The following is a 14,059-nucleotide window of genomic DNA, read 5'->3' on the forward strand; positions in this document are numbered from 1 at the left end:
TGTAGGTTGAAGAAAGGGCAGTTTTGCTACTTGTCCTCTGCAATGCTGTAAAGAACAGCAATATCAAGAGTATTACAAATTAATCCAGGATTTTTCTGTTTCTATGTTGGGAATCTTTGAATTTGAAGAAAATATCATTACCTACTTGAGCACAAGTAGGGTTTCACACTGTACCGGGGATGATGCTCTTGAAATGTTGTGCTTCTGACTCCAGTACCTTACAATTTGTTGCTGTTACTGGAACAACCTTAATCTGTGGATGTGTGAATCTTCATTCCCTTAGTATAGACTCAAAGGACAGCTCCTCTGTAACAGAGGACAAGTTTTTCAAAATAGTGTGGGAAAAAAAAGCCTAAATAGCAAAACAGAGCCAGTGTGTGCAGTGTGCTTTTGGATCCCTTTTTTAAAAGCAAGGAGCTGAGAATTGGTATTGGTGCCACGTGGGTGTGTTTAGTTAAGAAGATAATATTGCTAAAAGTTTCTCTTGGCAAAAAGTGTGTGTGGCTGCAACCACCCGGGAGAGGTAGAGCCTGAAGATGCGGTGGGGGAGCAAGGGAACCAAAGCAATTTGACTGTTGTATAGATTGGTCTTTCCTCCTTTACAGATACGTTTAGTGGAATTGCAGTGGTATTTGCTGGATAAGCAGAAGAGCTCTTCTGTCAGCAAGATGGGAAGCTGCTGTGCTTGATGGTTCATTTCTCTAGAATAGGGATTTTCTGTCAACGTGCACCCGTTTACATGCTGGCAGCCCAAATCTTATTCTGTGTTTCTAGGTGTGAATTCAATGCTCTGATAGGAACTGCTGTTGATGGAACTGTAAAATGGGATGTATTTCCACCACAGCCAGCTGGTTCTCAGGGAAAGAGTTCATGTTTTGATTTTCTTTTGGTTTGTTCAGGTTTTTTTTAAATATACCTCTTCTAGCCATGCATCTGAAGACAAAAGTGGAGTGGCTGCATGTATGTAGCTCTGTGCTTGATTGCAACAGGCTGGTGTAAATAAAAATTGGTTACTCTGCTCTCTCAGTGCCCACAAACTGAAAAACACCAATATAAATGTGCCCCAGCTCCTCCTTGTGTTTTCCATGCCCCTCTGCCTGTTTGCAAGAGGTGGATGTACATACCTGTGCTCCTGTGGGAGCAGGGACCTGCTTTCTGTGGCTTTTAGCTTGGGGGTGCTTGTAAGCCAGCTGAGCAGAGGAGGGCTTGGTCCTTTCCTTCTCATTCTGGACCTGATGGGCTGTTGTCAGTTTGCAACAGTATCAAGCCATCTCCAGTGAGCATCTTTAATAGGAAGTCCCTTTTTTCCTCATTATTGTTTATTAAACCTAATGTGATTGCTTTATTGCATAGTAACTTTGAAACATCTGAAGAGCCAACTGTGTTAAATGCTTCAGAGGCACAAATGACTCATTTCTGTACCCTGAAGAACGGTTTCATCGTGTGGTTGTAAGAGAGAAACAGCAGAAGAACTGGGAGTGGTGTGGCTGCTGAGCAGCACGGGTGGCAGCGGGCAAGATGCTGGTGGGTTTGGGCTGGGGGTTGGTGATGGGGAAGGTGATGAGAAGGTGAGTGTGGTGAGGTTATAGCATTAGGGTGAGGAGAGAGTATAAAGAGAAATGTGAAAGGTAAGAGAAGGCTGATGGGGTAGAAGCGGTGAGGAAGCAGAGCTAAAATAAAGCTCAGAAATTGGCAGCAGTTCCTGATGCTTGCAGACTGGGAGGGTGGCTGTTGCTGTTATAGTCTCTGTCTCCTTTCCTGGAAGTTAAGTGTCAGCCAGACTTATTGCTAGATAGCTCATTGCTGCAAGCTTTGGTCCTCAGGCTGAGCCACAGGCTGCAGTGTCTAGTTTTTGTTGTCCTTCCTGAATTTCACTGAGTGTTTCTCAGGCTGGTTGAGCATCTCTTCATAAACCAAGCTGATGGGAATGTTATGAATTTGCTAGTAAGCTGGTTTAAGTTTGCCTGGAGGCGTGTTTGAGCTTTACACTAAATTTTCCAGGCACTAATATTCTAAGAGCCTAAGACACAGAAGCAGCTTTGGTTGTTGCTGTAGCTCAGCTGCTGTTTTGGAGGTCATACCCTGTTCGTAGCACAGTTGCATGCTGTTCATGGAAAAGAATAACCATGCAATGGGAAAGACATGGATATGTTTGTCCTCTGCTGTTCCCTATCTGTGCTAGAGTAGCTCATTGGGACAGCAGCTGGCTGGGGGTACCTTGGCCATCTCTGGGCTCACTCCCCAGCCTGTGCCCAGATGTGATGTGCAGTTTTGTGCAGCAGCCAAACCAGACTGACTGCCCAGAAATCCTTATGTCCATGGGTGGGCTAAAGCCATATGTTCATCTTTACCCCTTCCCTTTAAAAAAACACTTCCTTTGAACTTCAGTGTTAGTGTGATACAGACCTTTGCCTTTTTTTTTGTTTTTTTTTTTTTTTTTCTGCTGTTGTATTGTTGGCCCTGACTAACCAGGATTAATCTTCTGACAAATTTGACTTTGAGATTGGTGGCTTCCAGCATTCTGTGCTCCTGTGGTCTGGCTGCTCGTGCTAGCACTGACTCATTCCCTTTAGGGCAAATGGATCTCTCCAAGGAGCCCTGCAGCGCTTCTCTTGTGTCCTGCCTGCAGAAGGCAGGTAAGGAAGCAGCGATGGCCAGTTCACTCCCCAGCAATTAATTTTGTGGTACTCCTGCACACAAACCCATGCAGACTGTTATTGATGGGGATGCTGTTGACTATGTGGATGTTGCCTGCTTGACTTGGACCAACTATTTAATTATTATGGGTAGAAAAAATAAAAGGTTTCATTAAATATAGGAGTGTTGAGACGTTTCCACAAATGTGACCTGAAAATCAACTTGTAGGAAAGCAGCTGTTCTCAAACAAGCAGTTCCTCTGCAGTCCTTGAGCTTCAAACATTCCAGCATGAATTAAAAAAAAAAATTAAAAAAAAATATATAATCTAGTTCAAAATAATAGGTTTCAATAAATCTTGTAAGGGTGCCCTGTGTATATTTTTCAGAGGGCTTTCTTTCTGCTCTGAAAATGACAGTCAAGGCACTGCTCCAGCTTCCTGAGTAAATTATTTTTGCTAGCAATAGGGTCTCCTAGATAAACAGTAAATACATTTTTATGATTAAAAAAAGTGGGAGATGGTGTATGTACTAACAAAGATCAGCACGTGGTAGCAATAATCAGAGAAGCAGAAAGCTTGGGAATAAACAAACACGCTGTCTCTGTTGGCACCGGGATAACCCTGGAGACTGCCAAGGCCAGAGCCTGCACAAAATAAGAAAGTATAATTAATTGTCCTTAAATGAACCTTCGAAGCAAAAATAACCCCTTTAAAGTACTCTCAGCTCTGCATCTTTTGTTCTAGAGCTTCTCCATGTGCCAAAGTTTTTAATGTTCCACGATGTGGTTACTTACACTTCTGTGCATTTTTAGTGTAAGGGATTAGGATACAGTGTGTAGCTGTGGTGGGCATCTGCTTTACTCCTGCACTTTGCTGCTTGTGTAGCTAAATTGATTCTCAAAACGGCTGAGAAGTAATGTTTTGGAACATAGTCTTGGTGGTGGCTGAGGGTCACTCAGCAGCTAGCTGTGTTCAATCACTTCCCTGGTGCGTTGAAGAGGATTTCTCTTCCTTCCAGTGGTTCCTGTGCCTGTGTTGATGTAAAGCATGAGCAGGAGAGGAGTGTTCTTCTCCCCCCAAAAAATCAAGCTCTGCATGCCTATGAACCTGTACTGCTGAGAGGAGGCTGACTAAATGAGAGGTAGAGTTTCACTGTCCTGGTGTCAGTGTAATTCCCAGTGGTTACTGACTTCGGGGTGATTTGTGGATGTCTGGGGTCTGGAGCACACAGGAAGTATTATCAATACATGACAAATTTGGAGTGTTTCCTGCTTGCCAAGTCTAATTCACACCAAGATTTCTGAAGTGAGTACAGGAGGAGTGCTTTGGTCATATACTTTGTGTAACCATTTACACAGAACTCGCTTCCCTGTAGCACAGGGGATGGCAGAAAGGTTACTCATCAGGTTCAGACTTCAGACAAAATTTCCTTTAAATTTCAGGAGTAAACTGGGAGTAGTTCCTTTGTATGCTTTTCCTTAATGAAGGGAAGTTTTAAAGAACTGCAAACTGGGGAAATAATGTCAGAGTTAAGGATTGAAAGCAGAAATTTAGCCCCTATTTTGGGAAGTATTTAAATATAGATCCAGAGTAAATGCATACAAAGTTATTTGGCGTGGATGGGAGAAGCCTGGGAGTGATTAATGCTGAGATTTTGAGAGGACTGACAATTGACAGCATATTCGCATGCAACTGAATATGAATTTGAAAAGAAGCAAGTACACTGAAGGCAAAATATGCCACCTGCTGTGTATGTAGCTTTAAAAAGTGTATGTCTGGGATTTTCTTCTGTCTGGAATATTCCCCTCAGCTCTGAACATCAACTTGTTCCTGAGAGTGACAAATTAAAGTATTGAGAGTAACTACAAGTGACAGCAGTTTCTCCACTTTTGAGCAAAGATTTACAATATCTAAATACATTTAGCTCCTGGACCTGTAACTGAGAATAGAGCTGTGGAAGGGAGAGCACCTCAGAGGAAGGGAAGGGTGCACAGAGAGTAACAGAATGAGATTAAACCAGAGAATAATTTGCTTTGAGCATTAGGAGAAATCTTATTGCAGACCCATGAGGCTGTGGAATTGTGTCCCAAAAGAAATTGTGGAAACTCTGTTGCCAGAGTAATTTTAATTTAGATGGGACAAAATAATTGACTATCTTCTGTAGAGGGGAAAAAAGGTTCTGCAGTCTCTGAGAAAACAAATGGAATAATCCACTGCATGCTTTTTTCTTTAAATTTCTATAACTTTCTTCCAATGCTGTTGGGGAGGGAGAGGAGGAAGTATGCTGGGGGCAGGGGGGAAAAGTGGGCTGTATTCAGTGTGCAGTTAAGTGTGGTGCTTAACTCATGCTGGTGCTTCTCAGCAGTTTTTCATTTGTCTGAGTAAAGCTGTTGTGTCTGTTAAATATCAGCAGTATCATGGTGAAGTCCAGATTGCATCATGTCCCTGTGGGAATTCCTCCCATGTCTGTCCAGATTTGATCCATCTGGGGGGACAAACAGGGAGTGGTTCAGTTTTTGAAACAAACCTGGACTACGAACACCCTGTATGGTTTGTAGGTGCTTAAATAGCCAATAATGTACAAGTGTGAGAGGAGTGATGGGCATTTGATGCCTTATTTCTGCATCAAAGTTCCTGAATTATTCTGGGCCAGATGTTTGAGCCAAGCTTTGGCAGGGGAGCACTGGCTCTTACCCTGAAGGGCATGAGCTAAGGCCCTTGGATGTCTGAAAGGGCTTTAGAAGTCCTATCTGCAGCTGAAATCAGTGCTGCCCTTTCCCATGTGTTGTGGGATTGATGCAGCTTCCTGAGGACCCTGAAAATCCCCAGGTGCTTCAGATGGGGAACATGGGCATCTTCCCTTAATCCCCCTTTGCATCCCTGAAGAGGGAAGGCTTGGCCATGGTGCTGTGAGGTGGAGCAGTGAGCGAGTGCATCTGCAGATGTTTGTAAGGGGCAGAAATTCTGTAGCTGTAGAGAAATTCAAGAGGAAATTAATAATTCTCTCAGTGGAGATCAGTTTGCATAGCACGCAGTAAATAATGTATGGGGCCATGGAGCTAACAATAAGAATAAAACAAAATCTTGAGTAGCTGCACATCCAGCAAGTTCCATCCATCTTTTGCATGGAGCAACAAAAGGTCCCGTGGCAGAAACCAGTATGTGATGAGGTAATTCCTTTTAAAGTCAAATCTACAAGAAGATTGATACAGATTTTGGGGACAGTCTTCTGCTAGAGAAATTAATACCCTTCAGAGAGGCTGATTTTTATGAATGTTAACAATGTTACCTTTTTCTTAGTCTCCCCTTGTGATAGGGAAGCCCATTGCCAGTAAGAGCTGGACAGTAACTTGGATTTTCTTTTTGACTTAATGAGTGTACTAGTGTTGGCTTTTGTGTGCTGCTTTGCAGTCACAGAGCTGGCTAGTATAACTGCAATACCCTACCTGTTTTTATCCTTCCCCCCATCACCCCAGAATCCATAAGTAGGCTCATGAGCAAAAATTTGGATACTTGGGCAAGGAGCTCTGCAAGCATCTGCTTGGCAAGGTGATTGTAGAGGGATGTGAACAATAGTATTGTGGTTTAGACTTGCAAGCAGACAGTTGGATTATGAATTGGAATTTCAGGTTTATGATTGTTTATAAATCTGGTTATTACATGATGCTTCGTGGGGCCCTCCTATTTCTTGTTGAAATCGGTCAGCTTCATGTATGCAGTTAAGGTCATCCTTTGCTTTGTTTGCTTTAACCAAAACAGTAGAAAGCTGGGAGGGAAACCAGTGCTGTAGCAATTAAATGGAATAATTGATTATTTTAATCCCATTAAAGAGAAAAGGTGGGAAAACAGACTGTGTTGATCAGTCATCTTGAGAGCACCGGAGTCTTCTGAAAACTAACTGCAATTCTATTCTTTTGTTTCTGTTCTCTATTTACATCATCTCAGTGTTAAAGAGAACAAATAATGGGTTCCCTCAAAGCTTCATCCTTTTTCTTTACACCCTCCAGGCTTTCCAATCACTTTCCTTACTCTGATCTTCCAAGCCACACATAGCAGCCATTAGTTCCTCCCACATCCAGTGTGTTTCCTGTCACAACTATCAGTGTTGTTAGGTGATGTTCTAGGAGAGAGTTGTGATGCAACAGTAGGTATGTGCTGTGAACACCCTTAGGGACAAGGACTCTGTGACCTCTCTTGGCAACCAGCTCTAGGGAGGTGGTGGAGTCACCATCACTCAGGCTGTTCAAGGAAAGGCTGGATGAGTTACTGAGGGACAATGGGTTAGTGAGTGATAGAGGTGGTAGGGGATGGTTGGACTAGATGATCTCAAAAGTCTTTTCCAACCTTAATGATTCTATGAGTGATTCTAACATATGCCTAATGAATACGTAGATCAGCTTTGTTCTGAGGCTGTAAAGGTGAAGGGATTTACTTAGGAGCTTCCTCTAAAGTCTTCTTTGCTGCAACACCCTCCTGCTAAGGAGAGTGAGAAAGGAAGAAAAACTGGAGTACCTTCTGGTGAGTACACACACCGAGGTTCTCGATGAGGTGGGAGAAGTTTGTGACTGGGAGGAATGTGGTGGGGTTAACACATTTGCTTTTTTGCTGCTGTGTGTTTAGGTTTTTACTGGCATTTAACTTGTGCTGGGAGGAAAAGGCTGTCACGTTTTGGGGTGCCTGTGTCAGAAAGCTGACTTAGTTAATTGGTCAGGAAGAGATTATTTTTAATAAGAACTCAGGACAAACCAGAAGCCTGGAGACTAACTGCAGTTTATTGGTATTATGAGTCTGTAGGACACAGCAATGAAACAGCACCAAGTAATGGGAGCAGGAATTGTGTATTCAAGCTGGTGTTTTTGTGGGAGTTGACCTTGACTCTTTCTACTCCCTTCTTTCTACTTTAATATTTTAAAAAGCAAGTAAATAAGCATGAATTATATGTTTTATTGAACATTGTTCCTCAGGAACTTCTCTTCAGATAGTATCTTTGGAATCAAAGTTATTAAGGAGGAGGAAAAAGTTTACACTGCCGTTTTATAGCAAGGCAAACTGAGTACAATAATGTTATCTGTGATATAAGTATAATTACACAAGGGAAATGATTTAAAGAAAATGTATTGAAGACTAGTGGGAATCAAGGTCTTCCCCTCTCCTGGTCTTTTCTGGTACTTCACTGTTAATTAATCTTTTAGAAGTGAGGATACTGTGGCCCTCTGCACTCCTGGTTTTCCAGGAGAATTGAAGGGCTCTGACTTGCTGTTATTACACTTGGTAATCTCAGGGTGAGAAGGAAGCCTTGCCCTTTTGAGCCAACTGGAGCTTGACAAAACAGCCTATTGAATGTTGTACTGAAATCATGTAGATGGGGAGAGAAGCATGCTCCCTTCCAAGTACTCTGTATACTCACAGGAATTTCTGCATTGTGAGACACTCAGGCAGGGAATAGATGGGTATTTTATAATGCTTTGATCAGGGACTTGGGAATTGGAGGCTCAGGTCTTCTGTTCCAGCCTCTGTCTCCATCTTGTTTTATAACCCTGGGCAAGTTATTTTTCCCATGTCTCAAGTCTATTGTAGATGGCACATATGTTTCTTTTCTTTCGCACAGGGGCCTGGGGATGCTTAATTAGCACTTTAGAAATACTTCAGGATCTCCTGATGAAAGGCAGTATGCATGCAGTGTCTTTTCTGGCTTACTCCCTGTGTAGAGAAGGTTTGACTGTCATCCATTGAATGAAATCAGAGTTTCCTATTACCTTCCAAAGTTTCTTAACTGTGATGCACAGCTCTTCCTTGCAGGAAGAGACACCTGTCCTACTAACCAGTTGAAATGAGACCTGTTTGTCCCACCAGGGTCTGTAAGAAGGACCTGTTAGAACTCTATACCAACACTTGTGTCTTCTAGAGTTTTACAACATTGCAGTTTAGTATCTTAAACTTCTGTGCTGCCACTGCCTTTCATAGTCAGGGTGAGAAATGAAGCCATGCTTTCACTGCAGAGCTCTGGGAGAGAGAGGCAAGAGGGTTCACTGGTTTAGTTTGGGGTGGTTGGGAGAAGGTGGTTGTATTATCTTCAGGGAGACACGTTGGGTCAAGGACTGTGTGCAACCATGTTAAGAAATGGAAGGATGCAGGTGTCTTGTTCCCCCAGAACAGGTTTTGTGCTTCCTTAGGCAGAAGCAACTGGGTGCATGGCCATGTGCAAGCTGTGCTGCTCTTCTCTTGGCAACTCCAATGCAAATGCCTAAATACAGGCAGATACTGATTCCTTCCTACTGCCCCCCAGACAGCTCACTGCCTGGCAAGGCTTTCACTTAATTTAGCTGGAGTGGGGCTCCCAGCAGAAGACCTTTGCAGCACTACCTCACTCTCCTCGGTAGCTACATAGGTGCTTGAGAGTGACTGGATTACCAGGTTTCAGACTTGTGCTATAACCAGCCTCAGGGAGCCTTGTGTGGTGGAACTGCACCAGAACTGTGGTGTACAGTCATGGTGCTCTGGCAAGGCAGATGCCTGGGGAGGTCCCCATTGCAAATAGGTCCTGGAACTTGCCTTTTCAGAGGGTGCTCTGGGGCAGGTGACATTGAGGCAGGACAGATGTTGACTTTCAATGACAAGTATTGACACACATTCTTTTGACAAAGGTGGTGTGATAGCAAATATACAAAAGGGGGAAAGTTGAAGGGGTTTGTGTTTCCATTTGAGAGGTGGTTGAGGATTGATTTGAGGTGAGACTTTCACTTGTGCCTGATCTATGTCTGTTGCACAGGAAAACTTGTGTGTTACTTTTAGACATTGGGGGCACTTACAGTGAACCCAGGTCATTCCTTTCAATTTTGTCAATGACAAGCTTGTGAATGAAGTACAATGCTACTCAGCTATGCTGGTGGATTTTCCTTCTTGGTAAACAACACATTTAACCTGATGTCTGTAACTCTGCCCTAAATCTCCCTGCCCTCCCCACCCCAAATCAGCATGAAGTAGCTACTATTTTATTTATCACGTGTGCTTTATGTGACCAGTGCAGATATCTTCAGTTTAAAAAGGCCTAAACTGGTTCTTCCCATGTTCTTGATCTGCAGCTGCTTGGGTATCTGTAGAGAGCGATGAAAGTGTTATGAAGCAGCATTGATGTTGGTATGCAAGTGTGCAGTGGTCAAGTGAGGCAGGACCTTTGGAGATGGTCTAGTCCAATCCCCTGCTCAACATGGGATCATCACCTCCAGTGCAGGTTGCTCAGGGATGAGTCCAAGTGGATTTTGAATATACCTAAGGATAGAGACTCCCAGCCTCTCCTGGGTAACCTGTTTCAGCATCTGACCACCTCACAGTAGAAAAGCTTTTATTCTCATGTTTAAATGAAACTTCATGTGTTTCAACTCATCCCAATTGCTTCCTGTGCTTTCATTGGATGCCATTGACAAGAATCTGGCTCAATCTTTATTTCTTCCCATTGGGTATTCATTAGGCATTGATAAGATGAGCCTTCTCAAGGCTGAGCTATCCCAGCTCTCTCAGCCTCTCCTCATATATCAGATGCTCTAATCCCTTAATGACCGTTGTGACCCTTACTGGATTTGCACCAATATGTCAATTTTCTCTTGTAATACTTGTATCTGTGCATGCATATATGTGTGTTAACTCTCTTCACACAGATCAATGCAATACCTGTCTTGATTTACATATTTCATCTGCCTGCTGTGTGTTTATGTACATATATATGTATTTTAGGATTTTATTTGGAGGCAGCTGATGCATGGGGTGGGATTTCCCAGGTGGTTCTTGTTTGATTAAATTTCAGTGTGTGCTTAATCAAATATTTGGCTTTGCTGAATAAATTGGTATATTATGTTAGCTCACCCTGATTTACTGTCTCAGTGCTGTCCACTAGGTACAGAAAGGTAATAATCAGTGTGTCAGTTGCTGTTATATTTTCATTTAAGGAAAAACATACTAATTCTTGTTTGAGACAATATACAAGAGGGTAGAGATATTTGTAGGTGAAATACTGATTTAGCTAGAGTATTTTCTGGTAGAAGCTGAGGCTATTTTAAGGCACCTTGAACAATTTAGGTCTTCTGGTGACCTGAAAAGGCTGCTAGAACTCAGATTTTCCAGGTTGACCAGGTGGCCTGGCTTCGTAGAGCTGAATTTGGAGTGCATTCAGGTTCTGTAAACTGGAAAACAAAGAAGTTACTCTCTTATATGATGTTGAATGAGTTGGGGCTGTTGGTGGTTTAACTACTTGGCTTAAACCTTTTTATTTGAAGCGGTGATACAAAGTAATGTTGCTCATTTGACACCTTCAAGACTGCAGGAAAATCCTTTTTCTGCCAGCACTATATTGTAAACTTGTTTTTCCATTTGTTGACACCTTGAATCTAACAGGGTAACAGTCTTTGTGGTGACAAAGAGGGGGGCTGCTTCATTGTTGGAAACAAATTTAACTGGAGAAAACTCTATGCAGAAGTTCTCAGCTCTGGATTGTGGACATGGGATGTCTGCCCAAATCCATTTTGGCATTACCTGGCCTCTAGTTGCTTACTCCTGTATGTTCAAGAATGGTTCCATCAGTAGTTCTGGTTCCTGCTGCAGGACTGAGCACGTTGCTGCTCTGCCTGCATGGACCAACCCTATTAAATTTAATGATTTGTGAAATATGACTCTACCTGCTTGCAGTAGTTTGTAAACTATAAGTAGCCTGGGAAACACATTTAATAGTATTTTAAACACCTGCATTAAACAGAGTAAGAGAAGGCTCCTCAGGGCAGGCAAGGCTTCTGTCTGCTCTAAGCTCTTGCTGTTTTGGTGAGGAGAGATGTAAGCATTTATGTGGACTTTTAGGTGTAACACAAGATCAGTAAACTCTCCTCCCCTGAGCTTGAATGAGCCCCTGGTTTATGATTATTCTTGTTTGCATCAGCTGGTGGTTAAGGTCTTACAGACTCCTGCCTGGCTATAGAGAGGTTTTGGTGGGTATCTGAGTACTCCCAAGGTAACAGCCTCCACCAGCCCAGGGCTGGCTTCAGCAGTGTCTTTAAAACCATGAGACAGCTCAGATGATGGATGTTCCTCAGTCATATTGTCCCATCTTGTGCTCAAAGCTGGAGAGCTCCACATTGTTAGCCCCAACCCTGGGGACTTCATACCCACGTGGGCAGAGAAGGGAACAAATCCCCTGTGTTACTATAAGATGTGATCCTGGCTAGCACAAAGATCTATCAGTGTATGTGTCCTGCTCCTTAGGGCCTTGGGCCCTCAGGCAGGGTTACCTGGGAGTACAGGGCTGGAGGTGTGGGTAGCAGAAACCCCTGTGTTAAACTCAGTTTGCCTTTGTAGCACTGATCTCCTGCAGACTCTCACAACTGAGCCTGCCTGTACCTGGAGCTGGTGGTACTGTGGCTCAGCAGGCTGCTCCGAACGGCCTCACGTGCAGGGGAACAGCTGCCTTCCAGAGTGCTGCACTCAGTGGTCTGTTGACATAGCTGCAGCACTTAAAAATTGACTTGTGGATGGAGCTAACTGTCTTCAGTTTGGCCAAGAGAGTTTCCCTCTACATGAGCAAACCCTGGAATGCACACAGAACGTTATCCTCATGTTAAATCACTGCTAATGTTGGCCATTGGTCTCATTTCAGAGCAATAAAAGGAAGGGCAGTAACAGTGGAGCAGGTTGTAAAGTGCAAGGGAATCTGAGGAGCTGGGAAGGAGGAGGGAGTGAGGAAGAAATGGGCTTGGGCACTTTACAAATGGGTGTAAGAAAGGGCTAATTACCTCTTTATCAGAGTATCATAGCCATGGTGTGCTGCCTGTGCTTTCCTAAAGAATCTGTTACCCACCAGAGGAAGGTGAGGGTTTCTAAGAAACCATGGGAGGACCTGGGCTGTCAGTCTGCTTGGTGACTTACTGTTGCACAGATGATTTTGGAACTCTCCCTGTAAGACTTATGCTACAAGAAGCATTTTTTTTCTGGACTTGAAAGAAAATCCCTTTCCTCAGTGGAAAACAGAAGGGGGAAACAAAGGTAGTGCTGAGTTACATCCCTCTTCTGAATGCATCTTGAAAGCTGCCCTGGTTCTGTACCTTCTGTTTTGAGCACAGTTTGGGTGAGAGGCAGATGTCAGATGTGCTGATAAATGGCCCGAGACTGAATGACTTTGTAAAGGGCCTTCAGGGAGTCCTTAGATGTGATTGGTGTGAAGGAGGCAGAAGGAAAGTCAGAGGCTGTAAGAAATAAGAGGAGGAAAACACCATGTGGGGGATGTTCTGGGTCAGCTGAAAAACTGGTAACTCTTATTCTTGGGTTATTTTTCCCTGTGATTATTGGTATTCTGAGTTGCTTGGAGAAAGCCCAGTCCCCTTGGCACCTACTCCTAGGGCAGGTGCTCCAGCCCTGGCCATTCCAACAGCCCTCCTGGGCTCACTGTTCTTTGTTCTCTGGTCCCTACCTGAACCTGTAATCTCCACTCTCTAGTTCAGATGGATCCCACTCAGGATGGCAGATCTGCTGGCAGAGATTCTCTTGCTGCTTCTGACAGATGGATCCTGTCTCTTGCTCACAAACATCAGCCCTTGGAAGGTCCTGGGGGTGTGAGAGCCAAAGCTCTCCCTGGGGCACCAGGAATGCAGCTGTGTGAAATGTAACCTCAACTGGTATTTCTGGCCAGGTAGATGCTGAAATGTCATTATGTGACAGTATTCCTGTAAACTGAACCCTGACAAGGAGCTGTGGTACCAGGAAGTTAGCAACAGCTGTAATGTGTCTTGCAAGCTGAAGTTGCAGGGATCTAGTTGCAAAACCCCTTAATATAGTTATTTTTTTTTCCTGTTGTCTTAATGTGGAATCCAGAGATGTGTTGCCTTGTTTAATGCCCCTTTATTTCCTACCACTAACTTTTAACTAAATCTGTTTAAGAAAAAGAAGACTTAAGTAAACACATCCCTCTCTTTGTCTGCTCTGAAGCATCTGAACAGCTGCCCAGGATCTCTTGGACAGAACTGTCTTCCCTTAGACATATGGTTATGGGGGCAATTTGTTTAATAAACTAAAACCTTTTTGGGGGGGCGTGGGAAGACAGGAGAAAAATACAGGTTTTGATTGTACTTGTAGAGCATTGCTCTGTTTTTCAGTCAGAAACTTTCCAGTTTTATATTGTAGGAGACTGAAGTTGAAATTTAAATTGAGCTTGTTTTACTGATGAGAAAAATCCTGATCAATACTCAATAAATACTTGTTGAGAAGCTTTCTTCAGCAGAGAGCGTGGAAAACTTTTTGCTTGAATTCAGAACAAAACATTACTTTACAATGAACAATTAAAATCTATTGATTTTTAACTTGGTGGTATTAGAACAAGGATGTTGATGTCAGCTTCTAAATTGCTTTCTCTCAGTGCAGTGCTGTTTTGTCATACAGATAAAGCCTTG

General features: G+C 43.3%; 1 protein-coding gene across 1 annotated transcript in view; it reads left to right on the forward strand.

The window, feature by feature from the left end:
* The window catches only part of PTPRT (protein tyrosine phosphatase receptor type T), a gene marked incomplete at both ends in the record, with an annotated part of 469,343 nt that overhangs the window by 6,304 nt on the left and 448,980 nt on the right, over nucleotides 1–14,059 (forward strand). The gene's annotated exons all lie outside the window — the stretch shown is intronic.

The sequence above is a fragment of the Gallinula chloropus genome (genome assembly GCF_964237585.1).
Source record: "Gallinula chloropus genome assembly, chromosome: 16".
In the NCBI taxonomy this organism is placed as follows: Eukaryota; Metazoa; Chordata; class Aves; order Gruiformes; family Rallidae; genus Gallinula; species Gallinula chloropus.